Source organism: Neoarius graeffei, chromosome 4 (assembly GCF_027579695.1).
Source record: "Neoarius graeffei isolate fNeoGra1 chromosome 4, fNeoGra1.pri, whole genome shotgun sequence".
NCBI lineage: Eukaryota > Metazoa > Chordata > Actinopteri > Siluriformes > Ariidae > Neoarius > Neoarius graeffei.
The window spans coordinates 36,362,695-36,377,941 of record NC_083572.1 but is presented as its reverse complement, the minus strand read 5'-3'; the positions used below and the strand labels follow the sequence as shown (position 1 = coordinate 36,377,941).

The following is a 15,247-nucleotide window of genomic DNA, read 5'->3' as shown; positions in this document are numbered from 1 at the left end:
TCTTTCCGCTTTATGCTGACGGCGTGCGTGCTGCATCCCTTTATATCCGCGGAGCAGACGCAATTCATACCCCCCGCATGCGCAGTGAATGGTCTGCATCCGATATACATCCGCGCAACATCCCCTTTGTTTCCGTTAGGCGTACGTGATGCATCCCCTTCATCCGCTATGCATCCGCTCTTTCTGCTATGCGTCCGCTTCTCAGTTATCACCGGTAACCCCTTCGGAGCTGTCATCCACTTCCATCCGCTTTCATCCGCTAGGCTTCCTATGAACATGCGTTTAACATCCCTGCTATATACTACCCACGTCCGTTCTTTTCCGTTCTGTTTTCGCAAATTTTCGCCAATTTTGTCCATTTCTGGAGCAGATGAAAACGGATAGAGCCACCCCCGAAATTTTGCTCATCCGCTGTGTCCTTTTTGCATACTTTTTGTGTCCATCGGCCAGTGGGACCGGGCCTTAAAATTACCCGAAAAACGGGATGTCCCGCCCAATATGGGACGGTTGGCAACCCTATGAGTCGCAACTTTGGTCATTAGAATGTCTGGAATAATCGATCACCTAATAAGGCAATATTTTGATCAGGGGTTGACACAGGGAGAGATTGCATTAAGTCTTTTAATAAGGGATAATTTCAAAATTAGTCCGCGGCACCTCCGCAGAAGACTGGCCTGGCTTCGTCTCTACCGACGGAGATACAGTGATCCAGCTGAGATCATGAAATAACGGTTTTGTTTTCTCGAGATCTTGAATTAGTCGTGTTTTCTCGAGATCCTGAATTAATTATGTCGTTATCTCGGGATAACAAGGTGAATAAAAAAAAAATATTATATGAAGGGAGGAGAGGGGCGACAGCCCGAGGAAAGCCCCCACAGGAGTGCACATCATTTGCAGCATAGACTACCCAACTCAGTACAAGAACAAAGCACTTACAGTGTGTGCAGTAGGCTTCGTGCGCATTGTTCTGCACCTCTCGGAGGAAGGGGTAGGTGCCCTGTAAATCTTTGGAAAAGGTACATTTTCTTTTCGGCATAATTGCTGCGGCATTACTGCTGCTAGCTGCTAGACAAAGAACATCCGCGCCAGTTAATGTTTATTTTATTGTTGTATGGCAACCCATTCTGTTGTCTGGAATAATGTGGCTAAATAAACACCCATGCCACAGGGCCAGGGGGCAGTAACCAGGAAAGTTTGCGATTCCTGTCATTTCATCAAAATAGTAAATGCAGACATTTCTCCGCTAATGATTCCCACGCTGCTCAGTCGCAAACATCGTGAGTGGCGAAAACCGGGACATATCCATGTCCCGACAGACTTTTGTCGGGACTCGGGACACACAACCCCAAACCGGGACTGTCCCAGTAAAACCGGGACGTCTGGTCACCCTAACATAACTACATTTCAAAATTGAGCTGAACGCTCAAAACTACATACATACATACTACACAAGTTAAGCCTTTACAATATTGGCCAACCACAAGGAATACATTAGTACAACTATACCACATTCCGGTATATGTCAAAGGTGTTAGCATAGTTATCATTGTTTTAGTGAAAGTAGCATAATTAGCATTTTAGGATAGTTTGCATACACGCTAACTTATCTTAATAAGAAAGCACGGGATGTGTATCATACCTTTTTAGCACTACCAATTTTAGCATCGTTACAAGACATACTATTAGCATGTTAACACATTTAACATAGTCAACATGCATGCTAACCTACAAGCTAAGAAGCACTGCTTATATATTAAAAAAAAACAGTATTCTGTCACTAAACATGTTTTCAGAAACCTTCTCGGTGTACTATAAAATGAGAGTTTGTGCCTTGTAAAGCCTCCACCCGCCATGCTAACGTTAAATGCTACCCGCTGTGGACCGGGCATTATTCTCTGGTATTACCACAGAACGGCTGTGGTATTACCACATGTAGCACTAGGGGATAACGTGGGAAATAAAGAAGCCAACTTTATGTTGCTACGGGGTCTCTGTTCTTATGATAGACATTGTAATTCACCTCTAGTTCTACATGTTTCCGTCTCAAGGCCTCTGCATGCTCTTGCGACAAGGCTTTCGCAGATAGCTTTTTGCAGACAGTTGTAATTTATCGTTGAGCGGGGAGTAATAGGCGTGCGCGATGTTATTCACTGCCACAACGCAAGGGGGCGCGAAGTCGCAAAATCGCTAGGAGTAGTTGGTGGGTGTGGTTAGTGGAGTGTTTATCCTCCGGTTACTTATAATGACTAGAACTGGAGTCATATAGATGTACGTACTTCCTCACTTCCTCGATCAACCGCTCTTCGTGCTGCTCCATCTTCGCTCGTGTTTTTAAAAATGGCGGTCATGAAAACAAAACAAAACGGGAAAGTAGGGAAGCGGAAGTGCGTGTACAGCGGATGTAGAGTGGACCAATCAGAGCCCTCTTGTCTGCGATGCTGTCTGCGAGGCTGTCTGCAGTGGTCACAATTTTTGGGAGGTGCGCGCAGAGTGTCTGCGAAGGGGGGGCTTCGCAGACGCCATCTGCGATGCCATCTGCGAGGACTGGGTTGTCAGCATAAATTGGCCTTCACTAGCCACCATAAAATAAGTTTTCTTACCTTAGTATTCCTTAGTAGCCTATTCCAAGCTCTGGACTCTCTTCAAGTGTGTCTTGGCACCACGACAACAGTCTGCGTTCGGCAGCAGTTAAACAATGAAGTGAAGTGCATTTGACCAGAAGTTATTTTCTATTCAAATTTGCCTGATTATATTAATTTGGATTCACTTAATATTGTCTCTGTTTGGAATTACATAACCATATTGCTTATGTTTTATTAAATTACAATGTGTTGATTTTATTCTGAACATTTTTATGTGAAATTTAATTATTTTATTGCCTCAAAATCGAAAACACAATTATATTGAATATATTTTACCTTATTCATTAATTAAAATCTACTTGACCACAGAATCATTTTTTACAGTGCAGATAAGTATTCAAAAGGGATAAAATAGGTTAAAAATGCTGATTTTTAGATCAAATTACTTGAAATCAAACTTAATACAGCCCAATAATAAGTGAAATATACTAAATATAAGCAAATAATTCTCTTTTTAATTTTTTGTATTCTTAATTGTAACAAATAAAGGCTTAAGAACAAGAAAAATATGACAAATTTAAGTAAAAATTATTGAGTATTAGTGCAGTATGATTAAACTGATAGATGGAAGAAGAAAACTGTAACTTCCCGGTTGTTTCTTTGGATATCCTTTGCTAATCCGTCAGCTGTAGATCAACTAGTTTTTTCCAAATCTGTCAACTTTTTTTGGTGCTCCTCATCTGTTTTTCTCTGCTCTGGTCACTGTCCTATGTGCATATTTCCTCTCTCTCCTTACACCTGCAGAAGATCTCCCAGGTACATCATGACCTGTCAATCAAATGGGCTAGGGCGGGACTTAATCAGACAATCAGTGCTGTGCAGTCAGGGCCGGAGCAGCATTTTAAAATCACCAAGGTCCGTGATGCACAAAGCGCGCGCCGAAAAATGTTCGCCATATTTAAATGAGAGGGGTGAATTACACGTCACACAAGAGCTCTATTCCTGAAATTGCTTTTAATGGTGTTTGAACTGAATATGATCAGGTTTGGGAAAAAAATCATGTATGTGGCAAGAGTAAGAAAATTTAAGCTTGTTTAATGGTTTGATCTGGCCCAAGCAATGAGGACAAAACTGTGCTGCTTCGAAAATGCAAATTTAACAGCTTGATGAAAGTGCGCTGATGGTTACCATGGAAACCCTGTGTCTCCTGCACTGTGTTCCTCCCCCGAGTCACACGCTCATTCGCTTTTGTGTTCTTGGTCTCAGAGCCGCACAAAACAGACACAGAAAACAGAATCAACGTTTAACATCATTAACAATGCACTTTTTATGGAGACGTTTGGATGTTATTCTTTATTTTTTTTTTTTAGCCAGTTGAATATTTAGTGTACAAATGTATTTTCAGCTCTTAAAAATGACCAAGGTCCTGCCCTCAGGGGCCTTATAGCTGGCTACAGCCATGTGTGTAGCTGATAATTTCTTTACTTGGTTCAATAGGAGCAGTAATATTAATGTATTATTTGACTCTTTATTGTCACTGGGTTACATTAGCTAAAAGGCTGAGAAGCAATAACTTGCTGCATTCAATACACTGTAAAAAATGTCCGTAGAATTAACAGGGAATTTATGTAAAATCATGACATAAAAAAACTGTAAATACAAAAACAATGAAGCAGTGTGTAATTTACATCAATATACTGTAAAACTCCTCACCAAATACCACTGTTAATTTAACAGTAAGAATATGTTGAATTGATCATATTTTTTTGTAGAATTTACAAATTGTTGTAGTTTAAACACAGACAAACTGTAATACTAAAACAGAATGTGATAGTTAAAATTACATAATTGCCCTGTTAAAAAAAATACAAAAACGGCCACTGTCGTGGCTCAGTCGACTAAGGCGCCATACCGTGAATCTGGGGACCTGGGTTCGATTCTGACCCAAGGTCATTTCCCAGTCTCTCTCTAGCTCATTTCCTGTCTCTACACTGTCCTATTCAATAAAGGTGAAAAAAGCCCCCCCCAAAAAAAATATCTGTCTAGTAGATCATTGAAACCAGCATACAAAAATCCTGTTGTTCTTACGGAAAAAAACTGGCAGCTGGAGTCACCAGAAAAAATCCGTAAAATATACAGCAAAACGGTAATTGCTTTTACGGTACAGCTTGTACATTTTACAGTTAAATCCAGCATATAAAACACTGGACTTCTGTTATATTTGCTACTTTAAACTGTAAAATGTACATGCTGTGCTGTAAAAGCAATTACCGTTTTGCTGTATATTTTACGGATTTTTTCTGGTGACTCCAGCTGCCAGTTTTTTTCCGTAAAAACAACGGGATTTTTTTTACAGTGTAGCTTTAAATATACCACTTCTAAATATTAAAATCTAGAAAGGTAAACACAGCTAGACTCTACCCCCAACAGCTGGATCCTTTTGAAGAGCGGCATCGGCTTGTGAGAGGTGCTTCCATGCAAAAAGATCAATAGTTCTAACATTTGATGACCAAAAATGTTCAGCTCCACCAGAGCAAAGCCTGCAAAAATACGTTGAACTCATAAACATTTCTCTCCATGGAAATTTTTAGTAAAAGGCGAAAGATTCATGCGTCAATGAAGAGAAACCTGAGCTACAATTAACACTGGATCAGATTAGTGACACTGTATTAGAGGTGCAGAAAGCTGGTATAGGGTAAGGTGGCCTGGGCCAATCTCTTACACCTTTGCAATCTCTTACACCACAGCAGAACCTTGAAGCCCCTGTGCCAATCTTCAAAAGAGCCCACAGAAACTGCTGTAACGTCACTCACAACTTTAGTTCCTAGCTGCAGTTAGCTTCTGTTTACTATTTGTCTCGCAAAAAATGGACGCACATTTTAAATAATGTGGTGTGTCAATCATAGAATGGGGTGTGGACTGTACATTCTGGCTACTTTCTCATCTGAGCTAACAAAAACACTGGACAAGCCAAGCCCTCAAGAGACATGGTTATAAGCACCATGAGTGACTTCACTGATCTTCAGGCTCTTCATGTGGGGCCATCCTCAGCAGCAACCAGTGGTTTTCAGGTGATGAGAACTCCAACCAAAAAAAGCTAACCAGTGTTTTTGGTTCTTTAAAAAAATAAATAAATGTAAAAAAAAAAGTAATTTTCTCAACCTCATGCTTTTTCCATGCATATCTCATAGTCTTCTTGTCCCAAGTTTCCTAGCGCTACATACGTAGTCCAAAATTATAATTGTGTCACCAGGAACTTTACAAATATGTGCAGCATGATAAGAATCCTTTAGAGTTTTAGCTGCAGTCTTTTTTTTATATCAACTGGCTCACTGACAGAGAATTGAGCAGAACTGTTTTGAAGAAACAGTGAGAACTCACAAGCAATGAATGATACAGGCACCACTTTTCCTCAGTCCCAATACTGTATCTCAGATCAGAACTCTCTATCTTCAGAAGTTAGGTCAAAGGCCCCAATGAGAATTGAAATCACCACCCCAGTTTACAAGACCAGTGCTCTAAACAGGCACCTATCTATTGTAGGTTCAGCCCAAAGCAGAACCTTGAGGACCCTCTGCTGATCCTCGAATACCACTTGTCCACCAAGTCACCACTTTTCCACTGAGGGCTGGTTCCGAGCTGGTGCCGAATCTTGAGCCAGTTCTTGAAGTTTCCACAGCCAAAGAACCAGCTCTCAGCCAGGAAAACTGGTCCCAGAGTGCCACCAAATCTTTGCTGGTCCAGAACCAAGAACTGCTTACGTCAGTGGCTAGGACTTGTTTTGCTGGGAAACAATTTTGAAGCATTCTTTTAAGGGTTCGTCTCTGAGAAACAACCAAAAACTCCACGAGATGACATGAGGAAGAAACCTTGAGAGCAAGCAGATTCAAAAGAGAATCCATCCTCATCTGGGTCACACCAGATAGTGAGATTATAAATAAGTTCCCTTCAATAACTTTGTGCCACATTGCCAAAATTTGCAACAGACCCCTTGCACTGACGTCACACTTACATTAGCAACCGTGACTGCCCTTGTCCTGGGGGACAAGCGAACTTTGTTTACATACTGAAGGCAAGTGATAAAAGAATTCAGCTCATGGTCTTGGCACCAGAACAGCAGCAACCTTGTAAAATCACCAACCAGATGTAAGAAACTAATCAAGAAGGAGGTGATACGGGCCCAATAACACAAACATCAGGTCTCAACAATCTGAAGGAAGGAACAATCACTCTTTTTTCCTCTCTCTCTCCACCTATCCAGCTTCACGTGGCCATGTAGCCAACAGATGCATACAATAAGAGTTGCACACACCTACAACAAAGTTGGAGCATATGAGACAAACTGGAGGTGACTGGTGAAGCAAAAAATATATATTTTTCTTTAAGCAAGACAAAACTCATAAAAATAGAGAAAGACAGACATACACACACACACACACACACACATATATATATATATATATATATATATATTAATGCTAATTTTTTTCTCACAAATGTCAGTTTTCGGGGAATCCAGACATTTGGGCTGAGTATACCTGCCTTGGCATACAAAATTTAGCAATTTGAACCAACACACTCTCGATCTCACTAAGCACAAGCTGCAGGACCTTGTTAGTCGAAAGGTGGGTGACACCGTCTTGCGATGTCAAGTGTCCAGATGAGAATGAAGAGCACACTGCTTCTACTGTACACTTCAAATCACAGAGGACTTCTTTCAGGGAATGCAGGTTCCAAGTAACCATTTTCAGCAATGACCCAAAAGTTGAACAATGGAAGGTCCAGGACATAAATCATGATTACAAACGAAATTCCAAGCTCCTTCCACTTAATACTGGATTCTGTTTGCATTCTTTGGTTCATCCTGGGAATTGACCATGTCTCAGTAAAAAAAAAAAAAAAAAATCAGTCACCATGAACCCTGTTTTTGAATATCTACTTTCCAACCAAATGTAGGTCATGTTATTGTTGCAGTAGTCATGAATACAGGTGACATCAACAAAGGATTTTCTTGTGAATTATGATAGCAGACAGCTTGTCCTGACTATCCTTGGAATCACAACCCTTGCTACGGAATTTGTTTCATATACAAAGACAATTTAATTATAGCCCTGGTTGAACACAGCAAAATCAGTAAAGTCATAGAGATATTCTGAAGAAAGCAAAAGTAACATGAACCTGCTTTCCTCCACACATCTCATGCAACCATCTCAAACATTGAGCAGGATCCTGCAGACATGAAAAAGTCAAACCTTTGAAGGATATAATGAAATTCCAGTAGTACACAAGTGTATTTTTATGGGTTGCTTGGCTTGTTGTTCTTGTAACATGATTCTTGCTTTGGGTGCAAGAGGTCCTGGGTTCAAATCGCAGATGAGCCCAGGTTTTACCTTAAATTGTTAATCTGGACTGCTGGCTACATGGATTTCATTTGGCTGCATCATTCTTAAAGTGCTAGTGTAATCAAAATGACCTCATAAAATCCCCAGTTTTCTGTGTGATGTGCTTAAATACGCTGGAAAATTGGCACATAAATAAAAAAAATTTTCAAAAAATTATTTTTGCGTCTTAATTCTGTTCCAAAAATCACTAAAAGCAGCCATGTACAACCAAAACATAGACCTACTAACCCTTCACACACCTTCTTCAGTCCCCTGCCTTCTGGAAAAAGGTACCAGAGCCTCCAAGCTAGCTCCACCAGACTGGCAAACAGCTTTATATACCATGCTGTCAGGATGCTGAATTCTCTCTCTCTCCCCTAGCTCCAAAAAACTCAGTCTGTTACTACAATTCATTGTAGTATTGTAAAGTAATAAAGCACTTGTCACTTTATGACACTTCCTCACCTCAACATCTGCTCACGACTCATCCTGTAAATGGATCATGAGTTGCATATTGCAGATACTCCCATATCCTTAGCCATTTTGCACTGTTACTATTACCATTTACACTAATACAATTTGCGCTATTTCTGCTTGTGTGGTATTGTATGTGTGTGCTTTTTTTTAAATTAACGTTTGTTTTGTTTGTGTATTTATGTTTACACTGAGGGTCTTGGAGAAACAATATTTCAATCTGTGAAAAAGCCCGTTTCCATGGCTCCGTCCTCCGTGGCATAGTTGCTCCGTTCGCTAGATGAGCTCTAGTGCTCCCTTTTTAGTGAGCTCAGTCAGCAGGCTGGTAACCTCCAAAAAATGAGGAGAAACCTCCTGTAATAGCCAGCCAGCCCCAGGAACTGCCTCACCCCCTTTTTGGTCTTGAGTCTTGGGCAGGTCACAATCACTGCAGTCTTATCAATTTAGGGACGCATCGACCCATGAGAAAGCCCAAATACCGTACTTCGACTCACCAAATTGCACACTTTCTTGGGTTTGCTGTGATTTGTGCATGTTTTAGTGATCTCAGGACAGCCCTTGGATTTTGGAAATGTCACTGCCAATGTCCCTGTGTGCTTGTGACAGGAATTGAACTATGATGCGATGGCTGGAGCGCACCTCTGCAGAGCAGGGACCTAATCTGTGAGCATTGTCCACTGAGTAAGCCAGCTGGTCCATGATGTCTGGGGAGATGTGTTTGAAAACGTCAACGATGATATTCTTCACTTTCTCACCTGATTGCTCCAGAATGCCAGACACTCGTAGATTCCATCTTTTATAGGCATCCAGGTCACTGCATTGTTTCTGAGGACACTGTTCTCTTTTTCTAAGATGTGGACTTTACTTTGTAGGGCGACAACTTTATTTGTCACGTCTTCTACCTGTTTCCCCATAGAAACAAGGACGTCGGTGACACTTTGAATGTAATTTGTATTATCTTTAACTGTTGCCTCAAGTGACTGCAGCCATTTGAGAGATTCTTCTTGTATATTTTCAATTCTTTCCATTACTTTTAGCAAAAGCAAGATGGGCACAGCCTCTTTATAATCCTCGTCACTGGCACGCGTCTTCGACTTTTTGGCTGGTCATGGTTTCGGAGTTTCTGGTAGTGGCACCAAACACTGTTCCATTTCGTCTTGTAAAGCATCTGGTTCAAACTTTTCACTCAGAGACTTTCTGGCATAGAAATGCATTACAGCGCAGCTATCTTCCTCTGTTTCCATATTGATGGATAACCTGAAAAAAGTAGCAAGTACGCTTACCAACTCCTGTCGGTTTAGTTTGTATAGTGTTATGTTCACTTCTCCTTTAGTTAGCAGGTTCACTGAATGGTTAACTTGAGGCACTAGTTGGATAACAGTGAATAAAATGAAAGAAAACAAGGATTAAAAAATTGTTTCTGAGTGAGGTCCTTGTAGTAGCTATGTAGTTTATCAATTAGGTTCATTCTAATCAGCCCTTAAGCATATTTAGCAGTTCAGCACATTAGGTTTCGCTCATCATGTTGCAGAGCTACACAAATCACATATTACACTGACACCATCTTGGCTGCCCCCCTGTTGCTCTTCTTCTTCACGAGCAACTTGGCTTGTATATTTGTCCACCTCTTTCTCCATAGCTATAGGTTCTAAATCATCCTCACACAACCAACCAAAGATTGAGGGCGAATTTGAAGAGCCTTTTTGTCTCTATCAAAAGAATTAGTTTCAAGAATGGAGACCACTGCAGAGAATAGTATAGAGTCCATGTGGACACAAAAAAAGGCATTGTTGCACATGACGTCACGCATGCAGCACCGCTAATCTGTAATCGCTGCGATCTAATTATGGCGGACAAGCTTTTAGTGATTTTTGGAGCAGAATTCATATGCAAAAATTTATTTTTCTAACAAATTTTTAATTTATATGCTAACTTAGAAGAAGAAGAAACCTTTATTTGTCACATGCACACTTCAAGCACAGCAAAATTCATCCTCTGCATTTAACCCATCTGAAGCAGTGAACACACGCACTGGGCTCAAACCCAGAACCTTCTTGCTGTGAGGTGATAGTGCTAACCACTACACCACCGTGCTGCCCTTTAAAATTGTCAAGCTAGCCAGGAGTCAAACCTAGAATCTTCTGAGCCGTAGTCAGACATGTTATCCATTGCGCCACTGGCCCTATACTATGACTGTACAACCTATTTGAGCACATCACACACAGAAAGCCAGAGATTTTACCATTGCAATTTTCATGAGACTAGCACTTTAAGAACAATGCAGCCAGCAGCTCAGGATTCCTTTAATTTTTTTCTGACAGGTGAGCAATTTAAGATAAACCCTGGGCTTATCCAGTATTTGAACCTGAGATCACTCACAAGAATCATACCCCAAGACCAACAAGCCAGACAGCCCACACAAAAGGGCTTATGTGCTCTTGGAATGTCATTATATCTTTCAAAGGTTTGACTTTTCATGTCTGCAGGATCCTGCTCAACGTGTGAGATGGTTGCATGAGATGTGTGGAGGAAAGCAAGTTCATGTTACTTGTGCTTTCTTCAGAAAATCTCTATGGCTAACCTGGCCACAGCACCAAAGTGCCAGGCTCATTGGTATGGCAGTTAGAGCACATACTCAACTGTAGTGATGGGTACTCCATCACACCTTACACATGCTATTTGTCTTGTGATATGCCAAACTCATACACAAGGTATTTTGAAGAAAGGTTTAACCTCAGCCAAGCCAAAGTTAAAATCAACATTTTGTGATTTGATGGGTCCAATGCCTCCAATATGGCCGACTTCCGGTTTGATGACGACACGCGAAAATACTCTATTTTTGAGTGATTCAAGCAACTAAAGATACAGTTTACAGTTGATTCAAGTAAAGTTACTTTCAAAATGAAGCACAGTTAGATTAATTGTGGTGTAAGTGGTTAGCACAGTTGCCTTATAGCAAGAAGGTTCTGGGCTGGCGAGGGCCCTTCTGTGTGGATTTTGCATGTTCTCCCTGAGTCTCTTCAGGGTGCTCTGGCTTCCCCCACAGTTCAAAGACATGCACTTAGTTTAATATGGGATGGCCGTGGGCTGAGGTGCCCTTGAGCGAGGCACCTCACTCCCAACTGCTCCTGGGGTGCTGTTAGCATGGCTGCCCACTGCTCTGTGTGTGTGCTCATTGCTCAGGTTTGTGTTCAGTGCTTCGGCTGGGTTAACTGCAGAGAGGAATTTCACAAGCGTGTGATGAATAAAGTTGTTCTTCTTAATTCAAAGAAAAGCAATGATTTTTAAGAGATTCATAAGCGCTTCTCTTTGATGCAGTCTCATCTGTGTATTTGAATTTCGTGTCTCCTGTGAGCACTGCAATGTTTGTCTGGCTGTTACCCTAACTGTAGCACATTTAGTGTAGTTTGAATGTAAGTGCCTACAAGTTGTCTTCTTGAAGTTCACCACTTCTTGTAGCTGACTTTTGCACTTCTCTGGCTCAGTGCATCTGCTAAATGCCTGTCATATAATGTAATGTGATCTCAAAAACAAATTTCTGCTTACTGCATATATCTGACAAGGACCAAACATTGTATCCAATTCCTTGGATGGCTACATGACCAAATCACTGCGGGCTTGCTGAAACAGCTTAGTAGGGTGAGTGTTTGACTGAAAATCTAAAGGTCACTGGTTCAAATCTGGGTTTTGGGAGTGTGGGTTGTGTACATCTAAGCCTTTGCCCAAGGGCAAGTTCAATTTTTTTTGCCAGGTTGATGCCAGTAATTTGGTGCTGAAAACAATCTTATATCTATGTCTTGGTTCCATGGTGTAATGGTTAGCACTCTAGCCTTTGACTCCAGTGATTTGAATTCAAATCTCAGTGGTCTTTCTGAATCCTTTGTTTGTAGCATCTGAGCTAACATGCCCAGGTTGTCTCAACTGCATGCTCATTTTGGTCAAGCAAGCTGTCATCTCCCAAACCTTTTGCTTCTGTTAAAGTGCTAGTCTTACAAAATTTACATTACTCCTGGAAATTATACCTTATAAAACTAGACATGTTAAATAGTTTACTGTCTAAATTGCATTTTAATATGAGACCGGGAACATGTTCTGTTTAGTTGGTAAAGTTTGGCTCTTTGAGTCCGTCATTACATGAACGCACTGGTAAGTTACTGTTCATTCAAAGAAGTGATGTCATATGCAAAATGCTTGAAAGTTCATGGCATTTCTGGCTTCGTCTGCTTTGCAAAGTATAGCACATTTTTAGCTTTTTTTTTTTTTTATTCTGCAACAAAACTAAAACCAAAGCATGCCTCCTCAGAGGTGTGTCCTTCAAGGCTGTTCAAGTGTAGCTGTTAAAAAAAGCAGAATTTTGATCCATTGTAGCCCAAAGTCAGCAGGACACTTGCCAAATTAATGGGTTTGATTTGTATCGACAAAGAGAGGTAATTTTAAGCTGACAGGACATTTTGGTGTCTGCTCTGTACATTTTGAAAAAGATAAATTTGTGAGGTTCACATAGAAGGATTTGAGTGATGGTTGGTACGTGGAGCAGTTCCTACGATCTGGAAACAGAAGTGCCATCCCAAAGAGCTCACTGCTCTTCTTGTTTTCTGGTTCTTATAGTATATATGTTTCTTCATTTTTTTATTCTCATAATTTTCTTGCTCCATCCATCCATTATCTGTAGCTGCTTATCCTGTCCTACAGAGTCGCAGGCAAGCTGGATTCTATCCCAACTAACCATGGGCGAGAGGCAGGGTACACCCTAGACAAGGCACCAGGTCATCCCAGGGCTGACACATAGACACAGACAACCATTCACACTCACAGTCAAGTTAGAACCACCAATCAGCCTGCATGCCTTTGGACTGTGGGGGAAACCAGAGTACCTTGAGGAAACTCACACGGACACAGCATGCAAACTCCACACAGAAAGGCCCTTGTTAGCCACTGAGCTTAAACCCAGGACCTTCTTGCTGTAAGGTGACACCACTAAACCACCCCTTTTTTTTCTTTTCCCAATTTCAGTCAAATTTCAAAGCTCTCTTGATCCTGGTCTTCTTCTTTGTTTTGGTTCTGAGTCAAATACTTCACTAATTTTCTAGCTCCAACTGTGTATTCCCATTTCACACGGTGAGAAAAATTGTTCCTAAAGAGTTGATTTGATCATGAAGGGTTTTACTTGGAAACAGGCTTTAAGGGTTTTCCAAAGAACATTTATGGCTTCCCCTCAGAGGGACATCCAAAAAACCGTGAACAATTCTGAACAACCACTGTCACAAGACAGTGAGATAAAAATAATTTCCCTTCTATAACTGTGTGAGATTTCATGTTGAATCATCTGTGTGTGTGCCTTATCTTGAGCCAGTTCTTGAAGTTTCAACAGCCAAAGAGCCAACTCTCAGCCAGGAAAACTGGTTCCAGAGTGCCAATAAATCTTTCCTGGTCGAGAAGCAAGAACCGCTAACATCAGAGGCAAGGACTTGTTTTGGTGGGGAACAATCTTGAAGCCTTTTTCCAGAGAAGATTTACAGGTTCCTCTTTGAGAAACAACCAAAAACTCCACAAGATAATATGAGGAAGACACCTTCAGGTCCTCAGTCCCATCTACAGTAATATCACAATCTTCAAACTGTTCATGGGGGGGGGGGCATCCTCACATATTTCACACATATAAAATGTTGTACGCATCCATGTTCTTCCAGGTTTTCATCTGCATGTCCATGTCGAACGATGTCTGCACCACCAAGGAGTTACAGGGAGATGGTAATACTTTTTATGTTTTTCTCTATTTGAAAGATCGGAACAACCAAAAACAGTGCAAAAACGAACCATATTTAAGACCCATCAAGCATTGCTCACAAATAAGATGGTGTCTGGTTGTCCCCCAGAAGAAATTATCACCTGACACCACGCACAAGGGGTCTATTGTGTAACCAAAAACTCACGAGCATCTGAATTATTTCTGAATTCATTATACTCTTAATTTGAAGTTGTTGGTTTTTTTGACATTATCAACTATGCATTGATAGAGACTTGAGTGCAAAATGTTTTACAGAACTTGCACACCAAAGACACCTTTAGGTCCTCAGTCTCATCCACGGTATTGCTTGAAACGATTGGAGTGACGATGTCCATTTGTGGCTTAGGTTTACCTACAGTACATGGATGTAAGAATGGACCTTCTCACTGCATTTTCTCTGTTTTAATTTAAAAAAACAACAACAACAAAAACCTTATTGTTTACTCAAAGAGAAGGGCAGGGAGGCTTGAGAATCCAGCAGCTGTGGTTTGTTTATACCCGATACTAAAACTTGCAGTGTCCAAGCTTACAAATAGGCCAGAATCGGAGACAGTTTCATTAACTCATAGGCTTCAATAAGACTTGAACTCATGACCACTGAAGCCTTGAAACTTTCACAGCTGCTGAAGATTGGGGCCACAGCAGAACCTTGAAGCCTCACGCTGCTCCTCAAAACAACCCACAGAAACTGCTGTAACATCACTCACTTCTAGATTTCTTCACTTCTCACTTACTTCCTAGATGCAGTTAGCTTCTGTTTACTATTTGCCTCACACAAAATGGACGCACATTTTAAATAATGTGGTGTGTCAAGTGTAGAGTGGGCTGTGGGCTGTACATTCTGACTACTTTCTCATCTGAGTTAACAAAAACACTGGACAGGCCAAGCCCTCAAGAGACAAACCATCAGCACCATGAGTGACCTCACTGATCTCCAGGCTCTTCATATGGGGCCATCCTCAGCAGCAGCCAGTGGTTTTCAGGTGATGAAAACTCTAACCAAAAAAATCCAACCAGTATTT

At 41.1% G+C, this 15,247-nt stretch overlaps 1 non-coding gene across 1 annotated transcript; it reads right to left on the bottom strand.

Annotated features, from left to right (window-relative positions):
• Positions 1-5,103: 5,103 nt before the first annotated feature.
• LOC132885574 (U5 spliceosomal RNA) lies at positions 5,104-5,218 on the bottom strand. Its single transcript, XR_009654615.1, has one exon. It is a non-coding gene; the product is annotated as a U5 spliceosomal RNA (small nuclear RNA).
• Positions 5,219-15,247: the final 10,029 nt, after the last annotated feature.